The sequence below is a fragment of the Papio anubis genome, chromosome 2 (assembly GCF_008728515.1).
Source record: "Papio anubis isolate 15944 chromosome 2, Panubis1.0, whole genome shotgun sequence".
Taxonomy (NCBI): Eukaryota; Metazoa; Chordata; class Mammalia; order Primates; family Cercopithecidae; genus Papio; species Papio anubis.
In genome coordinates, this window is record NC_044977.1 from 58,902,615 (window position 1) to 58,916,752 (window position 14,138).

Below are 14,138 nucleotides of genomic sequence, written 5' to 3' on the forward strand. Positions count from 1 at the left end.
TATTATATATAGAGAGGATATATTATATAAATACATATCCTCCATATATATATCTTTAATTTAAAAATATTTTGTTACTAAAAAATGTTCATGATCATCTGAGCACTCATTGAGTCATAATCTTTTTGTTGGTGAAAGGCTTTGCCTCGATGTTGATGACTGCTGACTCATCAAGGTGGTGGCTGCTGAAGATTGGGGTGGCTGTGGCAATTTCTTAAAACAAGACCACAATTAAGTCTGCTGCATCTCTGACATTTTCTTTCACAAGAGATTTCTCTGTAGCATGCAATGCTGTTTGATAGCATTTTACCCACAGCACAACTTCCTTCAAAATTGGAATCAATCTTCACAAAACCTGCCACTGCTTCATCAACTAAGTTAATGTAATATCCTAAATAACTTGTTTTCTTTTGAACAATAATCACACCATCTTCACCAGAAGTAGATTCCATCTCAAAAAACCATTTTCTTTGCTCATCCATAAGAAGCAGCTCCTCATCTGCTCAAATTTTATCACGAGGTTACAGTAATTCAGTCACATCTTCAGGCCCTATTCTAATTCTAGTTCTCTTGCTATTTCCACCATATCTTCAGTTGCTTTCTCCACTGAAGTCTTCACCTCCTCAAGGTCATCCATGAAGGTTTCAATTAACTTCTTTCAAACTCTTGTTAATACAGACATGTTGACCTCCTCCTGTGAATCATGAATGTTTTTAATGACATCTAGAATGGTGAATCTTTTCCAGAAGATTTTTGATTACTTTGCCCAGATCATCATAGGAATCACTATGTGTGGCAGCTATAGCCTTACAAAATAATTTCTTAAATAATAAGACTTGAAAGTCAAAATTACTCCTTAATTTATGGGCTGTAGAACGGATGTTGTGTTAGCAAAGAAAAGCAACATTCATTGCCTTGTACATCTGTAACAGAGCTCTTGGGTGACTGGGTACATTGTCAATAACCAGTAATATTTTGAAATAAATATTTTCTGAAGAGTAGTTTTCAACGGAAGTCTTAAAACACTGAGTAAACCATGCTGGATGCATTGTCATCCAGGATTTGTTGTTTCATTTATAGAGCATAGGCAGGGTGGATTTAGTATAATTCTTAAGGGCCCTGGGGTTTTTGAAATGGCCAGTGGGCACCGGCTTCAATTTAAAGTCACCAGACTCCCTCACAAGAGAATCTGCCTGTCCTTTGAAGCTGTGAAGCCAGTTATTGACTTCTCCTCTCTAACTATGAAACTCTTAGATATTTCTCCTAGGCATCTTTCAATATAAAGCAACTTTGTCTACATTGAAAATGTGTTGTTTAGTGTAGCCACCTTCATCAATACTACTAGGTTAGATCTTCTGGATAACTTTCTGCAGCTTCTACATCAGCACTTGCTGCTTCACTTTGCACTTTTATGTTATAGAGACAGCTTCTTTTCTAAAACTTCATGAGCCAACTTCTGCAAACTTTCTACTTTTTTTCTGCAGCTTCCTCACCTCTCTCAGCCTCCATAGAACTGAAGAGAGTTATGGCCTTGTTCTGGATTATGCTTTGGCTTGAGGGAACATTGTGGCTGGTTTGATCTATCCAGACCATTAAAATTTTCTCCATATCAGCAATAAAGGCTATTTTGCTTTCTTATCATTTGTGTGTTCACTGTAGTATCACTGTTAATTTCCTTCAAGCACTTTTCCTTTACATTTACAACTTGGCTAACTGGCACAAGAAACCTAGCTTTCAGTCTATCTCTGCTTATGTCTTCCTTACTAAGCTTAATCATTTCTAGTTTATGATTTAAAGTGAGATGCACAACTCTTCCTTTCACTTGAACACTAAGAGGCCTTTGAAGGGTTAATAACTGGACTCATTTCAATACTGTTGTGACTCAAGGAATATAGAAGCCTGAGGAAAGGGAAAGAGACAGGGAACTACCAATTAGTGAAGCAGTCAGAACACATAGAACATTTATGAAGCAAGTTCACCATCTTATGTGGGCATGGTTCATAGCACCCCAAAACAATTACAATAGTAACATCAAAGATCACAGATCTCACAGATCACCGTAACAGATACACTAATAATGAAAAAGTTTGACTTATTGAGAGTATTACAAAAATGTGACAGAGATAAAAAGGTAGACTCACACTGTTGGGAAAATGGCACTGATAGATTTGCTCAACACAGGCTTTTGAAAAACATGCATCTGTGAAGCACAATTAAATGAGGTATGCCTGTATATGTAAACAAAGTGGTAAGGTTCCTGATATATAAGTGTACAATGAAGGTTAGGTATCATTAGCATTATTGTTTATTGTCATATTAACAGAAACAGGTTGAGACACTTGTCTGGCAAGTTGTTTACACAACTTTTCATATGATAATGAAAATTATCACATGAAAAATTTTTATGTGTTAATGTTCCATAATCAGCATTCAAGATATTCCTTGATTGGCTGTCTTCAAAAAAATGGAGAAAATTCTGAGAACCCGAAAATAGTGGTTCTCTAACTTTAGTGTGTATCAGGATATGTTAGAGGTCTTGTTAAAATATTGATTGCAGTTGAAACTCTTACAACTATAAGTAGAGATCTTTGCATTTCAATATATGTAAACTACACCTCTATTAAAAATAAAAACAATCTCCAGAACTCTCAAGGTCATAAAAAACAAGGAAAGCCAGAGAAGCTGTCACAGCCTGCCTAGGAGACATGAGGACTAAACGTGATATCTTAGATGAGAGCCAAGACCAGAAAAAGTGAAAAATAAATGAAATCCAAATGGAAAAAAAAAAAAAAAAAAGAAAGAAAAGAAAAAATCAGATTGCTGAGTCCGGCCCCAGAGTTTCTGATTCAATAGGTCTGGGGAAGGGCCCAAGAATGTGAATTTCTGATAAGTTTTCCAGGGCCCAAGAATGTGCATTTCCAATAAGTTCCCCAGTGATACTGATGCTGCCAATCGGGGGACTCCATGCTGAGAATCACTACACTAGAGCATGCCTCACACTCTGTGATGCCCAGAGGGGTATACTTTGTGGCCAAGCCTGACTACTATGTTTGGAGGAGTATTGTCTGTAAAATTTTCAGTGAATAACCCTACCCTGAGTTGAAAGCATTTTCAAATGTCCCAAGCTTTAGAATGTGTGGTATTATAATCAGATCATTTTCTGTTAAAACACACACACACACACACACACACACACAATCTATACTCCTTGATGCAGTAAGAGGAATTTATTGGCTTGTGTGATTGGGAAGTTTGAGGCACAGGTGGATCCAGAGGATAATACAATATGTCCCAAGCTCCCACTCTCTCCATCTCTCTTGGTTCTGCTTTTGAGCCTTTTTCTTTGTGAGCTGACCTCAGTACCTCTTGCCAAGGACAGCTCTCTCTTCAACAGGCAAGATAGAAGTCACCTCACAGCTCACAATTACAAGGAAGAGAGCCACAATGTCTCCTGGTATCCTCAAGTGATATCTCATAGATCTATGACTGACCCTACTATAAACACATACCCACCAATCACTATAAACAGAGGAAACAATTACCATGATTGGCTAGCAGTTGGTTACATGACCCATATGGTGGCTGGACAAGTACTCAACACTTTGATTGAGGTGTGTGGCAGAGGCAACTGTATAGTGGTAGCCAATTCCACAGTCAGGAAAGAAAAAAAAATCTTAAAAAGAGGACCATGCTTTGAAACTAGAGAATGAACTCTAACAATGGAGAGAACAGCAGAAATGCTGAAGACAGGGAACTGGGAATAATAGAGCAGGCAACCCCAGTGTCAACGAATTCAAAACTGTAAGCTCATCCCTGCCACAGCACCCTACCACAGAAAACTTTTCATAGGAAGCCTATTCTTTCAGTTCCTTGATGATATCACATTCCTGTCACTACCACCACTTCTGCTACCTGGAATTCTACATACTGCCACTGCTATTTCCAAACCAGTTAAGTCTCTGTCACATGGCAGACACTCAGTATATGTTATTAAATAAATGATCAAAAGAAAGAAGTAGACAAACCAAGTTGAACCTGGGTAGGTCAAGTGAGCTTTCTGAACCCATTTGTTCATCTAAAAACAAAACAAAACCAGAATATATTTTCTGATTACTCTTGAGGGTGGATTTGAGAAATGTAATAAAAATGTACCTCTGAAAGTTGACAATAAAAATACAAATGCAAGGTACTATTATTAACAATGCTGTGTAAGATTTGTTGGTTTTCAGCATAGCAGTGACCAAGGCACCTACTAATACTGCAAAATAGAAACCTAGCAATGTTGCCTGATTTACCTCTGTCAGAACAGCTCAACTGTTATTATGACTGCTCATCTAATTCTTCACCTAAGCTGGCAGCTCTCAACCCTGGCAGGATGTACAAATGACATGGGAACTTTGTAATGCTCTGCTATCCAGGCTTATCTTAGAGATCCTGTTTAAATTGTGTGGGCAGGCGGCCCAGGCATCTGTATGTTTTAAATCTCCTTAGGTGATTCTTATGTGCAACCAGGGGTGAGAAGCACAGGTCTCAGCTTGTTATAGTCTCATTAGAACATAAGTGCTTCTCTCTAGCTCCTGGAAATAGGCTTTTTGGTTGACTTCAGGTGAGTTTCTTAAACCTCAGGAACAGTATATGAACTTGTTATTTCCCTTAACACAGCATCCTCCCCTTCGACAAGATGACAGGCCACTTTTGTAACAGTCTCTCAAGAAGAAATTATCTTCCAAATGTGTCTTTTTTGCAGGGATCTGAGCAGAGCAAATAAAGTAAACCAATTTAGCCATGCAGCTAAATTGATGGCATACACTATAAGCGAAATTTTTGTCTAAGAGATTTGCAGTTATTAAAATTTACTCCTGCTTCTAAATACTTAGTAAATTAAGAGAAAGCACCTGGGAGGCTAATTTAATTCGAGATATTGAATTCTGAGTTCTAATTACAGATGCAGTCTCTATTTACCAAATATTCTTTGCAAAGGTTAACTGGGGTGGGGCAGGAGGAGACAAATCATTTCTGTTGCTGCATTCGATTAATCAGAATATTATTGACTGCCTACTGTGTTCCAGGCAAAGTGCAACTGCTGGAGTTAGTGGGAGCCAGGAGAGGTAAGCAAAAGTAGGAAAGAAAGACAAATATTCAACCCGTATGCTCCCATGGGAAAGTTACAGAGACTGATTTTGTAGGGTAAGGTTTCTCAACTTCAGCGCTATTGATATTTGGGGCAAGATACTTTTGTGTTGGGGTTTGGAGGTGTGCACGGTATATGCTAGCAGCATTTCTGATCTCTATCTACTAAATGCCAGTAGCACACCCCCCGATTCAAGTCTCAAAAAAAATCTCTCCCGGCCTTGCCAAATGTCTCTTGCGGGAGCAAGATTACCCCTACTTGAGAACCACTGTTGTAGAGTGACCTCAGAACTAAGGCTTGACTAGTTTAGGAGACATTATTGTGAAGAGTTAATATTAATAACAACAACAGCAATAACTAATTATCACATCACTATGTACTAAGCAATGCACCAAGATTGTGTGTATATAATTCCATTTAATTCTCACAACTCAGACAAATGAGATTATTTATTCATGGTCACAGTGGTAATAGTAGAGTTAGGATTCAATTTCAAGTTCATCATCCTCTAAGACTCATATTTTTTCTCTTTTTTAGAAAGCTGGAACTCCAAGAGATAAGATATGCATGAGCCACAGAGATAGACCAGACCAATGGGTTTCAATGTGTTTTAATATTCTGGCAGGTGAGTCCTGGTCTTACATAGAAACCTTGGCATAAAAGCCCATGTGTTCAACACCCAGGTGAGAGCTGCCATCCCAGCACACCGTGAGAGCATTGTATAACAAATTCCTGATGCACCAGCGCTGGGCTTGGCACTGTACATGAGGCAGGCCCCTCCCTTCCAAAGGAGTACAGCCCGATAAACAAATCCCAGAAAGTTGGTCTTCCCTAGTAGAAAATTATGCATTCTCACACTGGGCATTTTTAATCGGTAGACTATACCTATTTCTTAGGACCCTGAAGGAACCAAATGTCCAGCGGGTATGGGTGGGTCTTGAAAATGCATTAGATTTCCACATAGTTTCATTTAAGGCTCCACACAATATCTCACACCTATAATCCCAACACTTTGGGAGGCTAAGGTAGGAGGATTGCTTGAACCCAGGAGTTTGAGACCAGGGTAGGCAGTATAGTGAGACTCCATCTCTACAAAAAAAAAAAAAAAAATAGAGATTAGCTGGGTTTCGTTCCGCATGCCTGTGGTCTCAGCTATTCAGGAGGCTGAGCTGGGATCATGCAACTGCACTCCAGCCTGGGTGACAGAGAAAAAAAAAAAATTGTTTAAGAAAAAGTATTTCCCTGAGAAATAATTTGGAAACAGATCACCACCGATCCTCTTGCCCTGTTAGCTCCTGCATTGTGAGCATTCTGTTTGTTCCTCCAGTGCAACAAGATTCCTTTTGCTTCTGGGTCTTTGCATAGACCATCACTCTTTCCAGAAATACTAACTCCATCCTCAACTTTCTGCTCCCCACCACTTACTCTTAGAAAGAAAACCACATTATGCCTACAAAGTCAAGTCATTATTCAATTTTCCCTTTCACAGGGAAGCTCTCCTAACTTCTCTAGCTATGCCAAATGCCCCTACAATTAACTCATAGTCTCCATTCATTCATTCATTCATTCAACTTGGGGAGTATGCTTTTTAAGCTTCTTCTGTGTTAGGCATTGTTCTTGGCATTGGAGAACATATCATAAATGACAAACCAGGTCTCTGTTCTTAACGAATAAAAACATTTTAGATATACTAGGCTGAATCATAACGAATCAATAATTTTTTTTTTGATGTAGTTTTCCTCTGTCTCCCAGCTTGGAGTGCAGTGGTGCAAACCGGTCCCTGCAACCTCACCTCCCAAGTTCAAATGATTCTCCTGCCTGTCTCCCAAGTGGCTGGGACTACAGGCACCTGCAACCACGCCTGGCTAATTTTTTGTATTTTTAGTAGAGACGGGGTTTCACCGTGTTAGCTAGGATGGTCTCGATCTCCTGATCTTGTAATCCGCCTGCCTCAGCCTCCCAAAGTGCTGGGATTACAGGCGTGAGCCACCGGATCAGGCCCAATTATTTCTTAAAAAAATTAGTAATTTATTGCGGTTCAACTGATGTTAAATAAAATGAATAAAGTAAAATAGGGTAATGTGATAGGACATTACTAAATATCCCTATTTTAGATGGAGGCACAGCGAAAGCTCCCCAGTTGGTTGGAACCTGAACTGTGAGAACTCAGCAATGGGAAGAATTGTGTAATTGTTCCAGGAGTGAAAATTAAAGGTTCAAAGGCTCACATAGGAGTAAATGTATTAAGACTGAGGCAGAGAAAAAAGATGAGGCTAATGGAGACAGAGAAGGAAATATGGGAGTTTGGAGGGAAGGTTGAGCCAGGTTACATGTGATTTAGTGGAAGTGTAAAGGAGTTGGTAGTGATAGAAAGTCAGTGGAGGGTTTTAAGTAGTATGAAAATAAATTTTATACACATTTTAAGAAGTTGTTGGCTGCTGAGAGCATTGTATTAAGGGCAAGAAGCAGAAAGGAAAAACCAATTAGATGTTAAATTCATCAGCCAAGTCAAGAAATAATAACTCCAGTTAGGGTGACAGTAGTATACATGAAAGGAAGCTCTGGAATTGGAAATGTATTTTGGAAATTGAATCAACTGAACTTCATGGTGGATGACAAAGGTGCAAAAAGGTGCACTAAAATACTCAAAAACCCTTGGTTGTTTGGCCCAAATACTGTTGGTGCCATTTTCAAAATGGGGAAGTCTAGGGAGGACACAGATGAAGGAGCTGGGGCAGGGGAATCAATAGTTCTATACTATATTTGTTCAGATACATGTTAGACAGGCAAGTGGTAATATCACGTGAGTGGTTGAGTCCTGAGCTGGAGAACAGTCAAGACCAAAGATATAATTTGTAAGTCTACCCATAGGTGACTTTATAGCCATGGGACAAAATCAGCTCATTTTGAAAAAGAACAGTAAGTTAAAAGATTGAACCCCAGAGCACTCCAGTGTTAAAAGTTGAGCACAGAACCAGAAAATGAGACAAAGAGAAAACAATCAGTGAGGTAGGAGGAAAAAAGAACAACAGAAAATATGGTATCCTTGAAGCCGAATGATAATATCCTCAAGAATGGAAAACACTTGTAGTCCTTACTGCTAACCCCTTAAGTGGAGATTGGCTGTTTTGCAGATGAGAAAAATGTCCTTTGACAATGAATCCACTATAAAAGCCTCAGGGAGAGAGTGCATCAGTGGGCCTTTAAAGGGGATGAAGGAATATGCCATTGATTTACTGGAGTTTGAAAGATAAAAAAAATAATAAAAAAAAAATGTAAGAATGATAAATGATCATTTTCCTTAGAGATTGGTCAGCCCTGAGTAATGGACCATGCATGCAGGAAAAAGATCTCTGGGCAGAGAGTTTGTGTAAATCACAAAGAGATAAAGCTGACACATACATTCCCAAGAAGCAATCATTTCATGGTAGCTGGTCCAAACTTTTCATCTCTACTTAAACTCTGTACCCTCTACTACCAACTGCCCCAGTGGCCCAATTCTCACTGCCATCTGCACTAACCTATGAATTGTGACCACTAACATTGACCTGGAAAGCTAAATATATATATATATACACACACACACACACACATATATATACACACACACACACATATATATCTCACTGTATATTTAATTTATTTTAATATAGATTAGACATAGATATAGACATGGGGAGAGTTACCCAAAGAGATAATAGCTCTTAGCTTTTTTTTCTCACCTGATCGATATGTCAACAATACAACAATGACACTGACTATAGTCACCAATTTTTAAACCTATGCTACACCAGGTTCTGTGTTGGAAAATTTATGAGTCATGAGCTTTTCTGGCAAGCTTAATTACATTGTCCAGATAATTTAATCAATTTGCATGGCTAGTATAATTCCCTCTAAAAATGAATGTCCTTTCTCTATAATAACTGTCTTTTGGACTAATTAAATAACTCTCTCAGGCCTCTACTTTGTTTTATCTCAGTAGACTTAGCCCATCTCTTATGACTTCTAGATACCTAGAGAAAAATAAATCATAAAACTTTTCTCTTTTTCCCCCCAGAAATGTACTACATTTATAAACTGGCAAATACAATTTGCAGGCCTTCATTTTTTATTCTCCTGTTCCTTTTCACACTGACTACTGTCATTTTCACTACCAAAATAAGGGTTATATGTGGAGATTTGAGTTTTAAGAGGTAGGCTGTTTCCCACTTGCTTCCTAATATTTATATGAATAATAATTTTACTCCATCAGTGTAATTTAGTCTCAGAAAATTAAAACCATCCTCAGTAATAAGTAGATGTAAAATAGACACATAGACTGGTTTTAAAAGAAAGTCTTATATGATATCTTTTTGAGACTACATTAAGGAACTTTGGGATACAGGTAAAGGGTCTTGAAAATTACTCACAACTGGTCTTCACGTAACTCCATACTTGATAAGTAAAACCATACCAGAAAAAAAATGTGTATTATCAGTTAAGATTTCTACTTTGAAAATTGTATTTCCCTCTTTGTTGAGTATAATTGAAAATTTCAGAGCAGAAAAATGGATGCAAAAAGTCAGTTTCTGAGCTTCCTTTCAGTTTGACAATGTATAAAATCCTATATTAATCAGGTGATTTTTAAATAAAAACTCCAACTGAATTAAGCCAAAATGAAACAAATGTGCACAGGTGGTTGGTTTTAGGCCCGGCTGGGACCTGGGGCTCTTTTCCCATCTCTGGGCTTCTCTTTCTTCTATGGAGTTTTTCTATCTCAAGTACACTTTTCCTAAACCATGGTATTCCTACTAAATTCCACAATCCTAGTGCAAAGAAACCCTCTTTTCTCAAAATTCTAACAAATTACTGACCTTTTCTTTGCTCCAATGGATGTGGGCCATTTCAACTGTGGTTGGAGGCTGGAACTTTCTGATGAGCCAAGCTTCTACCACGCAGCAACCACCTGAAATAGCAAAATAGATAATGGATGACAGACAGTTTCCCAAAAGAAAATGAGAACATCGTCACAAGAATCAGGGGGAGTAGATTTTTGGGTAGATTTAAAAAATAGATTTAGGTTTCTACTAGGGAACTAAGAAAAGCAACTCTTTTGTTTATATGTTTTTGTGGACAAATTTTCTTAGACATCTAAGACATAATACCTACTCACTGATTACATTGTGTTGCTTCATTAGCATGATTTCAACTCCAAGTTCTTCTCTGTGTAGGCCAAACACTCCCCTTCTGATAATAATTTCAATCCCTGATTTATCAAATAACATAGATCTACCAAAAAAAAAAAAAGACAGCTGCTGTTTTTATTTATAAACAAAGAATCCACCCTCTTCCATCTGAGATCTGACTTTTCTTAAGTTTTTTCCTTTTCTTGTATTGCAATCTTAAGGGAAAAAAGATTTTATCATTCACAATTCAAAAATGCCAATCCACACAATATCCTCAGGGGCACCAAGGCTTACTGGATGAGAAAGCTCACACTCACCAATCTGCCTGTTAATTTGTTAAGCTTCTGCTTCTTCCCATTGCTGAAGTTCCAATTCTTTGGGGGAGTATTTGTTACATTTAGATCTCCTGACATGTTTTCTTGATGAAAGGCAATGGCATCTCCCTGTTCAAAAGAGTGACAAGATAGAACAATTTCAGGGAGAAGAATCTGTGAAATTGATAATCATTGCAAGATTTCATTTGCACACAAGACTTTATATGTCTAGGGAGAGAATAGAGAATAGGCACTAGAAAAGAGGTCTCTAGTTCTGAGTGAATGAAAGTGCCTGAGGTCTGCATTTCTCAGTAAAATCCTAAACGGTCCTTAGGCCAAACTTTCTAGGATGGAAATTCTTCTGGGAGGCATGTTTCCTGCTTGATGAAATGCATTCACCCAACATGTATTACTAAACAAGCTAATCAATAAAATTAAGGGCAATTTGTTTGAAAAAGACAAATTGATGTTCGTCTGATGTTTAACACGGCCACTGCATATTTTCATATATCTCTAGAGGCTTAGTTGTAATAATGTGTGTGCTGTTATTCCATTTGTTCTTTTCACTTAACATGTTTTACAAGTTTCAACACAGTCTTTCTAATTAACATTTAAGAACCTTGCCGGTTGTTTTAAATCCTAGCTGTTATAGATAATATTTCAATGAATATTTTCCCGCTTATCTATTTTTAGTTTTGAAATGTTTTAAGTCCCTAGGAGTTGCATATCTATGCCACACAGACCAAAACACCATAGAATTGTGTCTCTGAAACAATGTATTGTCTTCCAAAAGTGCTGGGTAATTCACTCTGTCAGACACAGTGTAGGAATACAATGGTTTCAACACAAGGTTGACACTACAGGGTGTTAAGGAAGTAATGGACCCTGGCATGGGTTTAACCATTTGAGGATATCTAACATACACGTATGAAGGTTTTTTAACTTGAAAAAAAAAAATAAAGGAATGGCAACTCTCACTTCATCATAGAGTGGGGATCACAACCCTACATGTCCTCTTGGTTCCGGCAGGGAGTGTGAATTAATCAAGCAAGGTGTTAGGGAACCTGGAGGAAAAGATGAAAACTATGGAGAAATGAGGATGCATGCTCCATCTGCCCCTCTAAAGAGCTGCCTCTACTCCAGCTGAGATGTCCCAATTTCAAAATGTGGGCCACTCATTCAAATTCAATGTATATGAAACACATCAACACTTATCAGACAAGAAAGGAGGGGAGGGAAGGAAAAAAGGAGAAAGAAAAAGAGAACGAAAAAGAAATGAACAGTCGGTTTGAAACCCCATGTACAGACTTTATAATGTACCATTTGCAATGAACTTTTCTTTATGGAAGTAAGGCAAATTTCAATAAAAAGATGCCTTGTAAAACTGATTGCTGGGATTGATATTGATGGAAAGAAATACAAAATAAAAGTGCTAAGCAACCAGCAGCATCCAAAAGAAATGTCATTTATGATGATGAACGGTATGCATGCACAAAAAGCAGAATTTAATGCTGGGCTTTAGCAGATGTAATGATGTAGCATGATAAAGTAAGGCACAAAAGGAGTTGAACCACTCTTTCCAAATTACAAAGCTGTAAAACATTCAGCAGTCAAATAATAAAGAGAAAAAAAATTGTTTTACTTATTTAATTTGAGTAACTTACTTTTCTCCAACAACAAAATGCCTAGGAAGAACAATGAATTCAGGAGTTACATTATGACTGGTGCCCCTCTCCACTCATTTTCCAAGTGATTTCATTTGCTCAATAAGATCAGCTACCACAGGATAGTGAGAAATCTTAGTGTGTGTGTGTTTTCCCAGGTTTGCCTTTGTGATGTGAGAAACTATGAGTGACAGCACTAAGGGGAAAAAACCCTCTAATTCAGGGTAAGATATTGACAAGGGTAAGAATTCAGCCTTCCAACAGCAAAGCCCTTCCCCCATTTCTCAGTATCGTATAGTTTATTAAAGCATATTTAAGTAGAAGGCTGGGTATTTATAAATATGCATCATCACTTGAAGTTGTCCACAAGGCTGTTCACTGTCAAAAATGTAAGTGGACTGTAAGAAAAAAGAAGATTTGGAGGAATAAGGGGCAGGAAGTGACAATGGCCATAAAAGGAGGCATTTGCCATCAAGACAAAGACCCAGATGCATTTGTTGTTGGAAAATATTTCCAAGCTAAGAATGTAAGTGAAAAGGCAACTATATTAAGATATGTAAACAGCCTTTTGCTAGGATAATGAAAATCTCGGGACTGGAAGGAAAACAACCAAGGCACAAATTTAGGCCATTGTTCTTTGCTATTTTCTTTTTTTTTTCTGCTATCTTTTGGCAGAGTCATCAGTGTCTTCATTTTTGCAGCTAAGTACGTTTATGCTCAGACAGTTCACAGGGTTGTCATTAAGAATACATTGATTTTAAATGAGATACTGGGTCAAATATCCAGGTAACTTAAGCCAAGTTAATATTGAATCTGAACTAGCCTTACAGATGTCTTGATTCTTAGGTGTGTTTTTCCAATGTGTTATTGGAAATAAATTCTTCTATCACTAATGTTTTCCAAGCCTACGTGATTTGCTGAAGTTCTTGGTAAAGGACTTTCCAAGGCTTTCTTGGAGTAGTAAATAATCCCGTACAAGTTATTTTAATCAAATCAGACTATCACTCTCCTTTTCTCTCGTTCCTTGATCTAAAAGGTGCTGCTCCCATGCCACATAAGGCTATCTCACATTGTATCTCTCCTCCATGTCTGTTTCTCAATTTAGTTTAATTCAACCAACACTGTATTGGGGTGGGGGAATCTACTCCAGGTCTCGCCTTGTGAATTCAGAGATGAACCATATAATAGAGATGAATAATCTGCTCTCATTGTCATTATTACTTTCATAGATTGGGCATGTACTGTGTATCAGGCACCACACTAAAGGCTTGGTTGGTAGGCATCATCTCAACTGATTATCTCAGCAATTGAATATATTAGGGCTATTTTTATTCTTAATTTTAAAGTGAGAAAATTGAATATAAGAGATATGAAGAATTTTTCAAGGTTGTATGCCTCTTGAGAGAGAGATCCAGGACAAGATCTCAGGTCTAACTCCAAAGTATAGACTCTTAGCTGCTACTTAATATAAATGATAATGAAGAAGATAATAATGATGATAGTTAATATTTATTGAGCAACTTTTTATATTTCAGGTAAAGTGCAAGGCACTTGACATAGATTATAATCTTTTTCCATTAGAACAATCATCATGCAAGGTTAACAATGCTGCCACCCTTGATTATTAGATGATTAAAATTAAGGTATTTGGAAATTATGCCTTATGAAAGATCATTCAGTGTGGTCTCAATGAATAGGGTGGGTCTCTCTGCTATAGCAAAACCAGTGCTTCCAAATTTCACCTAGCAGGTACTGCGCATTAGTCTGGCTTCTGATGAATCAAAGGAATAGGAAGAAATTAAATAGCAAAATACAATGAATAGCCCTGTTTGCTTGTAGTAATTTGGGAAATAACCAAATAAAA

General features: G+C 37.7%; 1 long non-coding RNA gene across 3 annotated transcripts in view; it reads right to left on the reverse strand.

Moving 5' to 3' along the window:
- Positions 1–14,138, reverse strand: part of LOC103881939 — a 42,245-nt gene that overhangs the window by 7,228 nt on the left and 20,879 nt on the right. For 2 of the 3 annotated variants that reach the window (XR_002520328.2, XR_002520327.2), the window contains 2 exons: positions 10,614–10,739; positions 9,985–10,399 (listed from right to left, as the gene is read on the reverse strand). This is a non-coding gene — a long non-coding RNA (uncharacterized LOC103881939). The remainder of the gene's footprint in view (positions 1–9,984; positions 10,400–10,613; positions 10,740–14,138) is intronic. The other variant, XR_004182119.1, reaches the window with a different exon arrangement.